At 36.4% G+C, this 16,264-nt stretch overlaps 1 protein-coding gene and 1 pseudogene across 3 annotated transcripts in view; one reads left to right on the top strand and one right to left on the bottom strand.

The window, feature by feature from the left end:
* The window catches only part of FUT8 (fucosyltransferase 8), a 335,016-nt gene that overhangs the window by 280,662 nt on the left and 38,090 nt on the right, over positions 1 to 16,264 (bottom strand). The window lies entirely within an intron of this gene.
* Positions 1,769 to 2,353, top strand: LOC309802934 (UDP-GalNAc:beta-1,3-N-acetylgalactosaminyltransferase 1-like; annotated as a pseudogene). Its single transcript has one exon. The product of its transcript is annotated as a UDP-GalNAc:beta-1,3-N-acetylgalactosaminyltransferase 1-like (transcript).

Genomic DNA, 16,264 nt, shown 5'->3' with positions numbered 1-16,264 from the left:
CACACACAAAAAATCATCACATATGAAATGAACAAAAAACTAAATTTGTGGGAAAATCATGTTTAACAGATGACAAAAGAAATTCTGTCAGGGATGAAACTGGTCACTTTTAAGAAAAAGAGAAGAGAGGTTCTACATGTTTATATAAAAAGGTATTTACCCATAGGTAGTGAAGCTGTGAACACATTTAAATTAAAAATCTAAGTATAGCGCTTCCTTGGTGGCGCAGTGGTTGAGAGTCCGCCTGCCGATTCAGGGGACACGGGTTCATGCTCTGGTCTGGGAAGATCCCACATGCCGCAGAGCGGCTGGGCCTGTGAGCCATGGCCGCTGAGCCTGCGCGTCCGGAGCCTGTGCTCCACAACGGGAGAGGCCACAACAGTGAGAGGCCCACGTACCGCAAAAAAAAAAAAAAAAAAAATCTAAGTATAACTCAGGCAATGCAGAGCCTTATAACACTGATGATCCCAAGACCATTCTAGGCTGGACTTCAAACAAGGAGGTAATGTTGTATAGATGAGACCACCAGACTGAAGTGGGAAAGGGTAGGAGTCGGGACAGCCTACAGGAGGCTGTTTGCTAGGAATAATTTTACTACTAGAAATTTGTCAATCTCTCTATAGTATGGCTTATAGTATGGCTTAGATTTGAAAAGCAGTAAGATAGGACCTCAACGTCTTTTAGCTATGGATCAACATTAAGAGAGAAAACACACAGAGGTAGAAATAAGCCCCAAAAGAGAAGAAAATACTATGTTGTACCACTCTCTTTCCCTCTCCTTTCCCTGTAGCATTAATTAATATGCTAATGAATCTGGTATAACAAGGGAAGTTGCTCCTTTTAGCATACTCTGTAAATGGGCAAATAGACATCACTAAAGTAGGTGATATTAAGAAATATGGGCCCAGGGGCCAGGGCCTCTGTGACGATCAGCTGCCCCACCAGAGGTAAGGAAGATTTGAGTTTGCAGTCTTCAACTGGGAACAGCTTTGGGTTTTAGCTTTCTCCAGGCCACTTAGAGTAGTTCACGGCAAATCTTTTAATTAAAGCATGGAACACGAAAACAGAAAACTTCAGCTAGTGCTTTAGTCTCATAAGAAATTCTACAGGCATGTGTCTTATAAGCAGTATATGGCAGAATTTTAAGCCAATCTGAGAGTCTCTGTTTTTCAGTAGAAATTTCAAGCATTATTTTTTTTTGTTTTTTTGTTTTTTTTTTGTTTTGTTTTGTTTTTGCGGTACACAGGCCTCTCACTGTTGTGGCCTCTCCCGTTGCAGAGCACAGGCTCCAGATGTGCAAGCTCAGCAGCCATGGCTCACAGGCCCAGCCGCTCCGTGGCATGTGGGATCTTCCCGGACCGGGGCACGAACCCGTGTCCCCTGTATCGGCAGGCAGACTCTCAACCACTGCGCCACCAGGGAAGCCCCAAGCATTATTTTTGACTATTACTTACTACTGAATGTTCAGTTGGTGAAACTGAAGGTCTTTCACTCTGAAGGAATAAATCAAGAAGGTGGTCATGGATGGCTGAGATTAAATGGAGCCCCCAAAAGGTTGTACAGTGTCTAGCAGCTAGAACCTGAGGCTCGCGTGCTCCTGAGGGGCTGTGAATGGATGGCCCCGGCCCTCCTGAGCACCCCACCCTTCCGAGTAGGATGTCACTGCGATCCCCCAAATGGAGCCTCCTGCTGCTGTCGCTCCTGAGTTTCCTGGTGATGTGGTACCTCAGTCTGCCCCCACTACAATGTGACAGAACGCGTGAACTGGATGTACTTCTACGAGTATGAGCCCATTTTCAAACAAGACTTCCACTTCACACTTCGAGAGCATTAGAACTGCTCTCATCAAAACCCATTTCTTGTTATCCTGGTGACCTCACACCCTTCAGACGTGAAAGCCAGACAGGCCATTAGAGTTACTTTGGGTAAAAAGAAATCTTGGTGGGGTTATGAGGTTCTTACATTTTTCTTATTAGGCCAACAGGCTGAAAGGGAAGAAAAATTGTTAGCATTATCCTTAGAGGATGAACACCTCCTTTATGGTGACATAATATGACAAGATTTTTTATAGACACGTACAATAACCTGACCTTGAAAACGATTATGGCATTTAGGTGGGTAACCGAGTTTTGCCCCAATGCCAGGTACATCATGAAGACAGACACTGATGTCTTCATCAATACTGGCAATTTAGTGAAGTATCTTTTAAATTTAAACCACTCAGAGAAGTTTTTCACATGTTATCCTCTAATTGATAATTAGTCCTATAGAGGATTTTACCCAAAAAACCCATATTTCATACCAGGAGTATCCCTTCAAGGCATTTCCTCCCTACTGCAGTGGGTTGGGTTAGTATATATCATGTTTAGAGATTTGGTGCCAAGAATCTATGAAATGATGAGTCAAAACCCGTCAAGTTTGAAGATGTTTATGTTGGGATCTGTTTGAATTTATTAAAGGTGTACATTCATATTCCAGAAGACACCAACCTTTTCTTTTTATATAGGATTCATCTGGATGTCTGTCAACTCAGATGTGTGATTGCAGCCCATAGCTTTTCTTCTAAGGAAATTATCACATCTTAGCAGGTTATGCTAAGGAACACCACATGCCATTATTAATTTGACATTCTACCCAAAGGCTAGAGAAGGGAGGGGTGCTTTGTGGAAAACGTTAAAGTTAGGACTGTGAAATCTCCAATGGAAAACTCGTGGGAAGGTCACTGTGTGGCTTACACGGAACTGAAACTCATGGAAGAGCCCATAGACTGGAGACTGGAGGGTTGCACTTGACCTGTGATTTATTTTGACAACAATCAAGTCAGCCCTTTTAAAGATGATATTCAGAGGAATTAATAAACATTTTATGAAGGAATGGGAGGTTTCTGTTAATAAAACTAACAGGACCAAACAATTTGAAGATGTCATTCCATAGACTAGAACTTCTTAAAAGGGTTTCATTGAATTATAAGCTCATTTGTCCATAACAACAAAGCAGTGTGGAGTATTTTTCATTGAACAATCTAGTCAGTTCAAGGTTTTGTGTATATCTTACATGGATTACCAGTTTTTTTAATATACAGTTCTGTGGAAAACAACTGAAGCTATACCAAACAAAATTTCATCTGTTTTTGGTCATTCACAAGATACTTCAAGATGTTGCAGTATTTCAGAGTTAATATCAATTATTATTTAATATTACTTAGAGTTTTGCACTTCCTGGGTGTTTGAATGTTATGGTTGTTTCAATACTATATAAACAGAAGAGTGAAAATCACTCTTTATATTTAAATTTTTTCCAATTACTTCTCTGACGAGTTTATTATGAATAGCTCCATTAATGTGAAGTCATTGGTCATTATTGTATATCAGTAATCTCTTGGACTTCGATAAGTATTTTGTCATGGTAAAATAGAGAAGAATGAAAGCAAGAAGATCTGACTTATTGTCTTGTTTTTAAAACTATAATCCCCATTGTGTTTAGGTGTCACTTCATTGGTCTCATTTTTCCACCTGGAAATTAGGAATAATATAGAATGCCAGGCAGCATATCTCCTTTTGGAAAGGACTCTGAAGCCAAAAAGAAAAGAGAGAACGTGATGGCCAGAAAGAATATTATGAAAGGAGTGTCATATTTCAGTGCTTGAGTTGGAAAGAGAAGACTAAAGATTCAAGTGTCGTTGTTAACTGCTCCATGTGTTTTCTCATTAACAATCAGTTTGAGAATAAAAAGGAAAAGAGAAAAAAAACCTGATAACCAATATGAATTTGAAACATAAACAAAAAACTGAAAAGCCTGTTTTGTCCACTGTTTCAATAAAAATGAATTCATTATTCTAAAACTGTTAAACTCATATCTATTGGTAAGCAAATATTTACTATAATGATCCTGAAATGTAACATTACTTTGAAGCAATATAAAAAACCAAGTTAGGAACTAGAAGTCTTCACTACTCCCTCTCATATTCTGAAGTTGTCTACCTTGACAACATAAATTAGTAGTGCATCAGTTTTACTCTATCGATCTTCTTACCAGTTAATAGGGCCCAGTTAAATTTTTATTCATATTTTGGCCTAGGTAAATTTGTAAGTTCTGTTTGACATTATAATGTCAATTCCCTTTTATTCTCCTCCTCCTCCAGCCAGCCCTATTTGCCAAAAATCATTGAAACAGAAATTTAAGTGACTTCTGTCATCCTTAGTTCATAAATTTGTTCAGATAAGCTTTGCAGAATCACCTAAAATAAAAATAAGATTTCTGAAAAATTAGAAAAGAAGATTATATCTGTATCTATTACAGTCAATATCCTTTTATAGTTATAATCCTTTCAGCTAGTCTGAAATCAGAAGGCAAAGTAGTACAATTTCCATCGTTTATAACACCATCACGCCTTTTAAATTCCCATGGGAAATAACTTGACTTTCTAAATCTTTTTCAACTTGCTTTACATTACACTTGGCTATTTTCTCCACCCCGTCCCCCACAAGACTGTGCACACCATGAGAGCCAAGACTATGTCTATTCATCTTTATATCTTTTAGTGGTTTCTAGCATGCTGCTTTGACACACATTAGTATTTAACATTTTCTGCTCACCAGTATCCCTTCTACCCGTCTCACAAGGATACTGCAAGGATCAAAGAGTGTATTTGTGAGAGTACTTTGCAAAATAAAAGTGTTTTGCAGATATCAGATGAATTTAATTTCATTATCGATGATTATTCTAAATCCTACCTGGCAAGTAGTGGAATGTTCTAGGGAATGAGAACAGAACAAATAGCATTCAAAGAGCAAGTTTGATGGTGGCTCCACAACCTCCTTTACTCTGTCCTCCATTCTATAGGTTCTAGAGTCCACTTAGTCATGGTAGAAGCTCTTATCACTTTGACATCATCCACATCACTACAGCCCAAAAATCTTCTGGCATTTTATGGTTTCCAGCACCAGGTCCTGCTCTAGCTCCCCAACTATAGTTCATAACAATTGGCCTATTTACTATAATCTTCTAGCTAGCCCTTCCCTTACTGGATTAGATATAGAGGTAAAAATCAATGAGCCAGAGTCTTATGACCTAACATTACCTCTGGGATATTGAGTAAATGACTTGTGTTTCGGTGCCATTTTTTAAATGCCAGTATAAACATGTAACATTGCCACAGCTGCACTCTAAGTAAGATGTGAAGATCCCAGTATCTGGATAATCGTGACTTTTAAGAACACATTCTGGCACTGAAGAAAGAATCCTGAAACAGAAATGAAGAGGCTTAGGTTCTAGTCCCAGCTCTTCATATTAATTTACTACATGATTTTAGATATAACATATCACTTTCCTAGACTTCTAGTTATTCTTCTATTAATGAAAGAATTGGAATAAATTGTAAAGGTCTCTTCCAGCTCTAAAATTCTGGGACTGAAAGCCTGAACTACACCTTCTAGGTGCCGTTAAAATTCTTCAGCTTATATTTCAATTCAGAACTCAACTGTTAACTACTAAATATGCCCTCTTCCCCAACATTCTAAATAATTCGTCTACACAAGATATGATTTGAAGTTCTAGAGGCAAATTTTTCTTTAATCTTTAGCTAAAAAAAATTTCTCTCCAGTACAAAGACTTCTTTTTGCTTCATTATTATAAAACAAAGATATTTTCCTACAACTCTTTACCATCAAATATATGATTACACCTCCCAGAGTCACTGAAAACTGACAAAACCAGCTTATATTCACCAAGTTCAGCCATAAATTCACATAAAATTCACTTTACAAAACCAACCCAGGACACCACCAGCACCACTACATTAAAACAGTTTTTTTTATATTTTAGCACAGTTTTACATTACAGAAAAGTTGCAATGATAGTACAGTGCTTCCACATACCATATACCCAGATTCCCCTGCTGTTAACATCTTGCATTACTCTGGTACATTTGTCACAATTAAGGAAACAAGATTAATATATTACTATTAATGAAATCCCATGCTTTAGTAGGATAAACATACTCAATATCAAAACAATTTTTCAAAGCAAAATTCTTCAAAAGAGCAATGGAAACATAAAACATAGTAAAAGACACATAGCAAACAGAATACAAACAGCAAATATAATAAATAATTGTCAGAGCTCAGCTCAAGATTATCAGTGTCAATAGTAAATGCAAAGAGCTTAACTCCTCTACTAAAAGGAAAAAGATTTTTGATCAGCTCATGACCCAAAACCCAACTGTACGCTATATACAAGGAGCACCTAAAACAAAGTAATTAAGAAACATTAAAAGGAAAAAGATATGAGCACAGGTGTAACAGGCAAATACAACAAAAAAGAAAGCAGAGGTTATGATCTTAATAACTGACAAGGTAGAATTTAGGCCGAAAAAGGCACCTAACATGACAAAGTAGGACTTTTTTTTTTAATGCTAAAGAACAAATAGACAATGAGGAAGATAAATCAGTTACGAATATCTATGCACCAAAGAACACAGTCATAAGCTTTGTAAAACAAAAATCTACATTAGATAGATGAAGAAATTAACAGAAACAGAATAATAGTAAGTAAAGCTATAGAAGACATAAGCTATGTAATCAATAAGGTAGATTACATTATATTGAACTTACTATACTTAACTTTGTACTCTGATAGAGAAAACAATCTATTTAAGTGGACGTGGACTATTCACAAAAACTGATCATATGAAAGGTCATAAAGAAAATCTCAATAAGTTTAACAGAGTAGAAATAACACAAACTATGTTATCTGATCACAATACAACTACACATGAACAACAACAAAAAGCCCTTCCTCCTGCAAGTTAAAAAATATTCTATTAAATAACTTTTGAATGAAATGAAGGACAAAAACTGCAGAATACATAAAATCCCAAATGGATCAGGAAGTAAGACACAAAAATTAAAACCATGAATGTCCTAGAAGAAAACACAAATGATTCCAACTATATCCTGGAATGAGGGAAGTCTAGCAGTGACTGAAAATCCAAAGGCAAAAGATACAATTTTTAATTGATACATTCAACAATAAAAACTGATTTCTGAAATAGATGGCCAAAACTGCCAAAAACTATAAGTAAAGGCAAAAAACAAACTGTAAGAAAATATGTGGCTACTGAGCACTATTGCATACTTGAATTGTGGCCAGTCCAAATCCAGATATGCTGTTAAGTGTAAAATACACACAAGATTTTGAAGACTTGGTACAAACAAAAGAATTTAAGTATCTCATTAATAGTTGTTATGTTGATTACATATCAATGATAATACTCAAGTACTGACATGGTAGTATTTTAATACATGTGATAATATTTGGATCTATAATTAAGTTAACTGAAACTTTATTTTTAATTTTTTAATGTGTAATTTAAGTTTTCTTTTCTTTTTTTTTTGTTTTGTTTTACAAGTTTTTGTGTGGACTTAAATCTTTATTTCTCTGAGATAAATGCCCAGGAGTGCAACTGTTGGGTCATGTAATTAATTGCATGCTTTATTAATTAATTTTTTTTTTTTTTTTACAAAACTGCCAAAGTGTTTTCCAGAATGGCAATATCATTTTCAATCCCACCAGCAATGTATAAGTGATCCAGTTTCTCTGTATTCTGGTAAATATCTGATATTGTCACTATTTTTTTTTAATGGAAAGGGAATCTAAAAGAGAGTGGATATATGTATATGTATAACTGATTCACTTTGCTGTACAGCAGAAACTAATACAACACTGTTAAGCAACTATACTCCAATAAAAATTAACAAAAAATAAATCAATAAAAATAAATTTTAAAATTGAAAAATAATGTGTAATTTAAGTTTTCTAGTAGCCACATGTAACTTTACATTTCTAAGAAGTCTTAGAATAAATGATGTCCCTGAAAAATGAACTTAGAACCCAGATAATAGTATCTAAATCTTATTCTCATATCTGAAGCAGGGAATATATAAAGCGAGCCTGGGACATCATTGTATGCTTGACAGAAAGAATTCAAAGACGAATAAAGGCCCATCAGAAAGACACAGAGAACACACACACCCATACACACACACACAAAAAAGAAAACACAAAAGTAAGCTTGAAGGGGCTCCCATTGGCCAAATCTGAGCATCAAAAAAGAAGTCACCTTATATGACTGTAAAATATTAAATTAAAATCAATGAGACTATGCATTCTTTTAAAAATGGGAGAGCAGGTAAGTTCCATGTCCAATATGGTAGAAGCAGCTTATCCAGACCAATCCTCCTCCAGACAACAATTATAAAAATTGACAAAATATAAATACCACCAACCTCTGAAGGCACAGGAAAATGAACAAAAGCAGACAGATTCTGGAGGGCATATATACCTGGAACAAAAAAATGGCAGGAGTAAGTTTCTAAATATACTGTGTATAGCTGGAGGGCAGGCCACAATCAGTGGCTGCACAAACTAAAATTCCAACAGAGAACCACAGTTTTTATGCGCAGTTTTTCTTTTCTGGAGTGCCAGAGGAAGCTTTCAAAGCAACCACCAACACTGGAAAGCGAGGGAGAAATTCCAGAAAGAAGAGGGTCAGACAGGGGAAGTTGTAAATCCTATGTTTAAGTCTGCCCAAATCTTTGACAGACCAACTGGCTGACCAATTAACTGCATATATGGAGGACAGACACCAGCTAATGATTAAAACAAAAACAAAAACAAAAACCTGACAGTTGAATTGTCTCCTAAGACACAGAGTTTGAAGTATGAGTACAACAAAATTAACTGCCTGCTAAAACAAAGATATCAGCCCTTTTATGGAGGACTGTAACAGAATCCATAACAATCAAACATAAAGATTATAATCCAAAATCATTTGACATGAAGGCCAAGAAAATGAGACCAAACAAAGAAACAACAAGAAAACAATAAATAACAACCTTGTGGAATCAGATGTTGGTGATTTAAATCCTTTAAAACAAGGATTTTAAAAGAGCTATTATAATTATGCTCAACAATAAAGGAAAATATGCCCACAAGGAAATGTAAACCATAAAGAAGAACCAAAAGGAAATTCTAGAATAGTAAAAGAGTATCTAGAGCAAGAACAGATTGGAAATAACACAGAAAAGAGTCAGTGCACCCTAGCATAGATAAATAGAAACTTTTTTAGATACCTAGAACTTTTTCATCTTATAAGTGGAAGTCTATATCCTTCGGCCAACATCTCCCCATTTCTGCCATCCCCCACCCCTGGTAACCACCACTCCAGCCTGTTTCTATGAATTCAGCTTTATTAAAGTCCATTTATAAGTGATATCACACAGTATTGGTCTTTCTCTGTCAGACTTATTTCACATAGCATAATACCCTCAGGGTTCATCAATGCTGTTAAAATGACAGGATTTCCTTCTTTCTCATGGCTTAATAATAACCCACTGTGTGTATAAACATGGGTATGCAGATATCTCATCAAAATCGTGTTTTCATTTCCTTTGGATATATACCCAGAAGTAGGGCTGCTGGATCATATGGCAGTTCTCTTCTTAATTTTTTAAGGAACCTCCATACTCTTTTCCGTGGTGGCTCTACCAACCGACATTCCCACCAACGGTTCACAAGGGTTCCCTTTTCTACACAGCCTTGCCAACACTTGTCATCTCTTATCTTTTTGATAACAGCTATTCTAACAGGTGTGAGGTGATATCTCATTGTGGTTTTGATTTTCAATTCCCTGATTATTAGTGATCTCAAGAATCTTTTCATATACCTGTTGGCCATTAGTATGTCTTCTATGGAAAAATGTCTATTCAGTTCTCTGTCCATTTTGTAATCAGATTTTTCTTTTTTTTTTTTTTTTTACTACTGAGTTGTATGAGTTCCTTATATTTTTTGGATCTTAACCCTTTATCAGATATATAACTTGTAATTATTTTCTCCCATTTCATAGGTTGAGGTATGTTCCTTCTACACCCAATTTGTTGAGAGGTTTTATCATGAAATGATATTTTGTCAAATGCTTTTTCTGCATCTATTGAGATGAACATGACTTTTATACTTCAATCTATTAATCTGGTACATCATATTTATTGATTTGTGTTTTCTGAACCATCCTTGCATCCCAGGGATAAATCCCACTTGATCATGATGCATAATCCTTTTAATGTGTTGCTGAATTAAGCTTGTTAATATTTTGTTGAGGATTTTTGCATCTATGTTCATCAGGGATATTGGCCTGTAGTTTCCTTAACTCGTGGTGTCCTGGTCTGACTTTAGTATCAGGGTAATGCTGGCCTCATAAAATGAGTTTGGGGGTGTTCCCTCCTCTTCTATTTTTTTGGAAGAGTTTGAGAAGGACTGATATTAATTCTTCTGTAAATGTTTGGTGGAATTCACCAGTGAAGCCCACCTGGTCCTGAAGTTTTATTTGTTGGGAGGTTTTTGATTACTGATTCAATCTTCTTACTAGTAATCAGTCTGTTCAGATTTTCTATTTTTTCTTGATTCAGTCTTGGTAAGCTGTATGTTTCTGGAAATTTATTCATTTCTTACAGACTGTCCAACTTGTTGGTATATATTCAATAATTCTTCACAGTAGTCTCTTAAAATCCTTTGTATTTCTTTGGCATCAATTGTAACATCTCCTCTTTCAATTCTGATTTTATTTATGTGAGTCCTCTCTCTTTTTTTCTTGGTGAGTCTGGCTAAAGGTTTGTCTGTTTTGCTTATCTTTTAAACAAACACAAACAAACAAAAAACAGCTCTTAGTTTCATTGATCCTTTCTATTGTCTTTTTAGCGCTATTTCATTGTTTTGCTCTGATCTTTGTTATTTCCTTTGTTTCTACTAACTTTGGGTTTAGTTTGTTCTTTTTCTAGTTCCTTGAGGTATTAAGTTAGGCTGTTTATTTGAGTTCTTTCTTTTTGTTAGTATGCGCATTTATTGCTATGAACTTCCCTCTCAGAACTGCTTTTGCTGCATCCCATAAGTTTTGGTATGCTGTATTTCCATTTTCATTTGTCTCAAGGTAACATTTTATTTCTCTTTTGATTTCTTCTTTGACCCATTGGTTGTTCAGTAGCATGTTGTTTAATCCCCACATATCTGTGAATTTTCCAGTTTTCCTATCATAACTGATCTCTAGTTTCATACCACTGTGGTCAGAAAAGATGCCGGATATAGAGTGAAACTATTTTGTACAATATAGTAATAGTAGGTACACATCGTTATATATTTGTCAAAATTCATAAAATATACAAGACAGAGTGAACTTGAATGTAAACTGTGGACTTTAGTTAATAATAATGTATCAGCATTGGTTCATCAATCAAAAAAAATGTGTCACTCTACTGCAAAAGGTAAATAATAGGAGAAACTGACAGGGCAGGGAAATGTAATGTGGGAACTCTGTATTTTCTAATCAATTTTTCTGTAAACCTAAAACTTCTCCAAAAAAATAAGTATTAAATTTTTTAAAAGATATCATAAGCAAAATAAAAAACTGAAAAATTGAAAGAAAATATATAAAACATATATTACAGATAAAGATCTAGTATCCCAAGTATAGAAAGAGTTCTTAAAAACTGAGAGAAAATGGGACCAAAAACCTAATAGAAAAAAATGGCAACACATAATTCACAAAAAGTAAAGTACATAAAAATGGACTTTAAACATAGGAAAGATGTTCAACCTCACTCAGTACACTGGCCTACCACTTCTCACCTACCCACCCCCCATGTTTTAATATATATTCTCTTGGTAAGACTGTGGAAAAACAGGTACTCTCATAAGTTGCCGGTGAGAATGTAAATCAGCACATGCTAATAGAGGGGAATTTGGCAATACCTAACAAAATTTATATAACAAAACTTATAAATAAAAACAGAAATACAGATCAATGGAACAGGATAGAAAGCCCAGAGATAAACCCACACACATACGGTCACCTTATCTCTGATAAAGAAGGCAAGAATATACAATGGGGAAAAGACAGCCTCTTCAATAAGTGGTACTGGGAAAACTGGACAACTACATGTAAAAGAATGAAATTAGAACACTCCCTAACACCATACACAAAAATAAACTCAAAATGGATTAAAGACCTAAATGTAATGCCAGACACTATAAAACTCTTAGAGGAAAACATAGGCAGAACACTCTATGACATAAATCACAGCAAGATCCTTTTGGACCCACCTCCTAGAGAAATTTAAAAAAAAAAAAAAAGGGACCTAATGAAACTTAAAAGCTTTTGCACAGCAAAGGAAACCATAAACAAAATGAAAAGACAACCGTCAGAAGGGCAGAAAATATTTGCAAATGAAGCAACTTACAAAGAATTAAACTCCAAAATATACAAGCAGCTCATGCAGCTCAATATCAAAAAAACAAACAACCCAATCCAAAAATGGGCAGAAGACCTAAATAGACATTTCTCCAAAGAAGATATACAGATTGCCAACAAACACATGAAAGAATGCTCAACATCACTAATCATTAGAGAAAGGCAAATCAAAACTACAGTGAGGTATCACCTCACACCAGTCAGAATGGCCATCATCAAAAAATCTACAAACAATAAATGCTGGAGAGGGTGTGGAGAAAAGGGAACCCTCTTACACTGTTGGTGGGAATGTAAATTGATACAGCCATTATGGAGAACAGTATAGAGGTTCCTTACAAAACTAAACATAGAACTACCATACGACCCAGTAATCCCATTACTGAGCATGTACCCTGAGAAAACCGTAATTCAAAAAAGAGTCATGTACCACAGTGTTCACTGCAGCTCTATTTACAATAGCCAGGACATGGAAGCAACCTAAGTGTCCACTGACAGATGAACTGATAAAAGAGATATGGCACATATATACAATGGAATATTACTCAGCCAAAGAAAGAAACGAAATTGAGTTATTTGTAGTGAGGTGGATGGATCTAGAGACCGTCATACAGAGTGAAGTAAGTCAGAAAGAGAAAAACAAATACTGTATGCTAACACATATATATGGAACCTAAAAAAAAAAAAAAAGGGCTTCCCTGGTGGCACAGTGGTTGGGAATCTGCCTGCCAATGCAGGGGACATGGGTTCAAGCCCTGGTCTGGGAAGATCCCACGTGCTGCGGAGCAACTAAGCCCGTGAGCCATGGCCGCTGAGCCTGGGTGTCCAGAGCCTGTGCTCCGCAATGGGAGAGGCCGCAAAGTGAGAGGCCCGCGCACTGCGATGAAAAGTGGCCCCCGCTTGCCACAACTAGAGAAAGCCCTTGCACAGAAACAAAGACCCAAATAAATAAAATAATTAATTTAAAAAATAAATAAAAAATGGTTCTTAAGAACCTAAGGGCAGGACAGGAATAAAGACACAGACATAAAGAGTGGACTTGCGGACACGGGAGGGGGAAGGGTAAGCTGGGACCAAGTGAGAGAGTGGCATGGACATATATACACTCCCAAATGTAAAATAGATAGCTAGTGGGAAGCAGCCGCATAGTACAGGGAGATCAGCTCAGTGCCTTGTGACCACCTAGAGGGGTGGGATAGGGAGGGTGGGAGGGAGGGAGACGCAAGAGGGAGGTGATATGGGGATATATATACGTATAGCTTATTCACTTTGCTATACAGCAACTAACACAACACTGTAAAGCAATTATACTCCAATAAAGATGTTAAAAAAAAAACAAGAAAATAATAAGACTGGTTACCAACAAGGGGTGTGTATTAGTTTACTGTGGCTGCTGTAACAACTTACCACCAACCTGGTTGCTTAAAACAACATAAATTTATTCTCTCACAGCTCTGAAGGTCAGAAGTCTGAAATCAGTTTCGCTGAGCTGAAATTAAGGTGTGATAGGGCCTCACTCCCTTAGGAGGCTCTAGGAAGGAATTTGTTCCTTGTCTCATATAACATCTGGTGGCTGCCACCATTCCTTAGCTTGTGGTTACAACACTCCAATCTCTGCCTCTATGATCACATTGCCTTCTCCTCTCCTATGTCAAGTCTCCTTCTGCTTCCTTCATAAGAATATCTGTGATTGCATTTAGGGCCCACCCAGGATAAACTATCCCGAGTCTTAATCACATCTGCAAAGATGCTTTTTTCAAATTAACAAATTTCAGAGATTAGCACTTGCATGCCATCCATGGGGCCACTTTTCAGCCTATCGGGAGTATATGAAAATGGAGTGGAAGAGATAGGCAAATGACACTTCTGAATATACCTTTCTATATAGTTCTGACTCCTGCTATGAGCTCCTATAGTTCTGAACCATATCAATGTTTCACATACTCAAAAAATAAATAAAATCAACAAGGATAGAGGAGGGCTAACCCCTAAAGTGATACACAGACAGAAAGAACTAGACCTGAAAGTATTTCAAATAATTAATATATCCACACTGAAAAAGGTGATCAAAGCCAACATCACTAATAATGGGACAAATCAACATCATGTGGCTCCAGATAAAACAACCTGAGAAGGACACAACATCAGTACTAAGTAGCCCTGCAAAAAATGCATAATCAGATTCTCCTAAGATGAAACATTAGACAAACCCAAAAGGGGAATAGGGCCACTAGGAAGAACTAACTGAAGTAACTTTTGAATACGGTATTTTGCCTATACACGCTCAAGCTGAAAACAAAAAGAACACTAATTTTTCCACTGGTGTGGGCTAGCGATTTTGAGACTATCTTCTATGCATACTAGGATTGACTAAATAAGTAAATATATTATAAATAATCAGAGACAGGTGTATCACCATCAGCAGAGGGAATTAGAAATACTGAAAAAGTCAGATTAGAATGAATCCTGTGGTGCTGGATTGAAATTGGAGGTATCAACTTGAACTAAATATGTAGATATACACACACAGAAATAAGAGAGAGATATGAATGTGTGTGTGTATCTCCTAACTCTATCAACTGAGAGGGCTTAGAAGCAATGACACCCCACTAACAATGGGCAAGACAACTAGCACCCAGACCTTTTATCTAAATACTATTCTCTACTAAAAGGAATTGAGACTTCTTGGAAAAACAGCTCATTCCACTTCAGGGGCTGGAATAGTACAAGATGGACCCAGAACATCTCGTGCCAGAAACTAAGGAAATGTTCAAAGAATGATGGAAACTTTTCTTAAGACAGGAGTCAGCCTGAAGGCACCAGATCTGGGACAATCTGAGAATCAAAATAAATGATAGTAATTTGACAGCACTAAGTAAAATAAGAATCCATGTGTCTGTACATGTTAGAATGTCAGCTAATTAAAGGAGAAATTCACCATTTGGCAACTACCATATTAATAATATTGATTCAATCTAAACTCCTCAAAGGGATGCAAAAGTAGTTAATGAAATTCTGATGAGGAACAGGATATTCATATAGTCTCAAGTATTTCCTCATAATATACTTATTAATTACAAAGGAAAAACATAGCATCTTTATAGTGAAAAGAACTGGCAGGTGATCAAAGCCGACATCACTAATAATGGGACAAATCAACATCATGTGGCTCCAGATCAAACAACCTGAGAAGGACACAACATCAGTACTAAGTAGTCCTACAAAAAAATGCATAATCAGGGCTTCCCTGGTGGCGCAGTGGTTGAGAGTCCGCCTGCCGATGCAGGGGACACGGGTTCGTGCCCCGGTCCAGGAGGATCCCACATGCCGCGGAGCGGCTGGACCCGTGAGCCATGGCCGCTGAGGCTGCACGTCCGGAGCTTGTGCTCCGCAACGGGAGAGGCCACAGCAGTGAGAGGCCCACATATCGCAAAAAAAAACAAACAAACAAAAAAAAAAATGCATAATCAGATTCTACTAAGATGACACATTAGACAAACCCAAACTGAGGGACACTACAAAATAACTGGCCTACGCAATTTTAAAAAGTCAGTGTCATAAAAGACAGAAACTTTCCCAAATTAAAGAAAACGAAAGCAACTCAAGATCCTGAATCTGACCCTGGATGAGAGAAAAATACTTTTTATTTTGCTGTATTATTTGGTCAATTGAAAAAATTTAAATTCATAGACTAAATAAGATTTAATACATATAGATATATTAAATGAATAAGGCTTACAGATAGATTAATGTCCTTTGGTTACTTCACAAGACTGTTCTGCATTTCATAAAATATAAAATACACACTGAGTTTCAGAGGATCATGTCTGTAACTTTCAAATAGTTCAGAAAAAAAGAATGATAGAAATATAAAGAAAACGTGATAAAATATTAACATTTGGAAAACTAGACAAGGGATACAGAAGAATTCTTTACACTATTCTTGTTCCATTCATTTTTGTGAGTCTG

Source organism: Mesoplodon mirus (assembly GCF_964341445.2).
Source record: "Mesoplodon mirus genome assembly, chromosome: 4".
NCBI lineage: Eukaryota > Metazoa > Chordata > Mammalia > Artiodactyla > Ziphiidae > Mesoplodon > Mesoplodon mirus.
The sequence above is the reverse complement of the archived record's forward strand: the minus strand, read 5'-3'. Positions and strand labels throughout refer to the sequence as shown.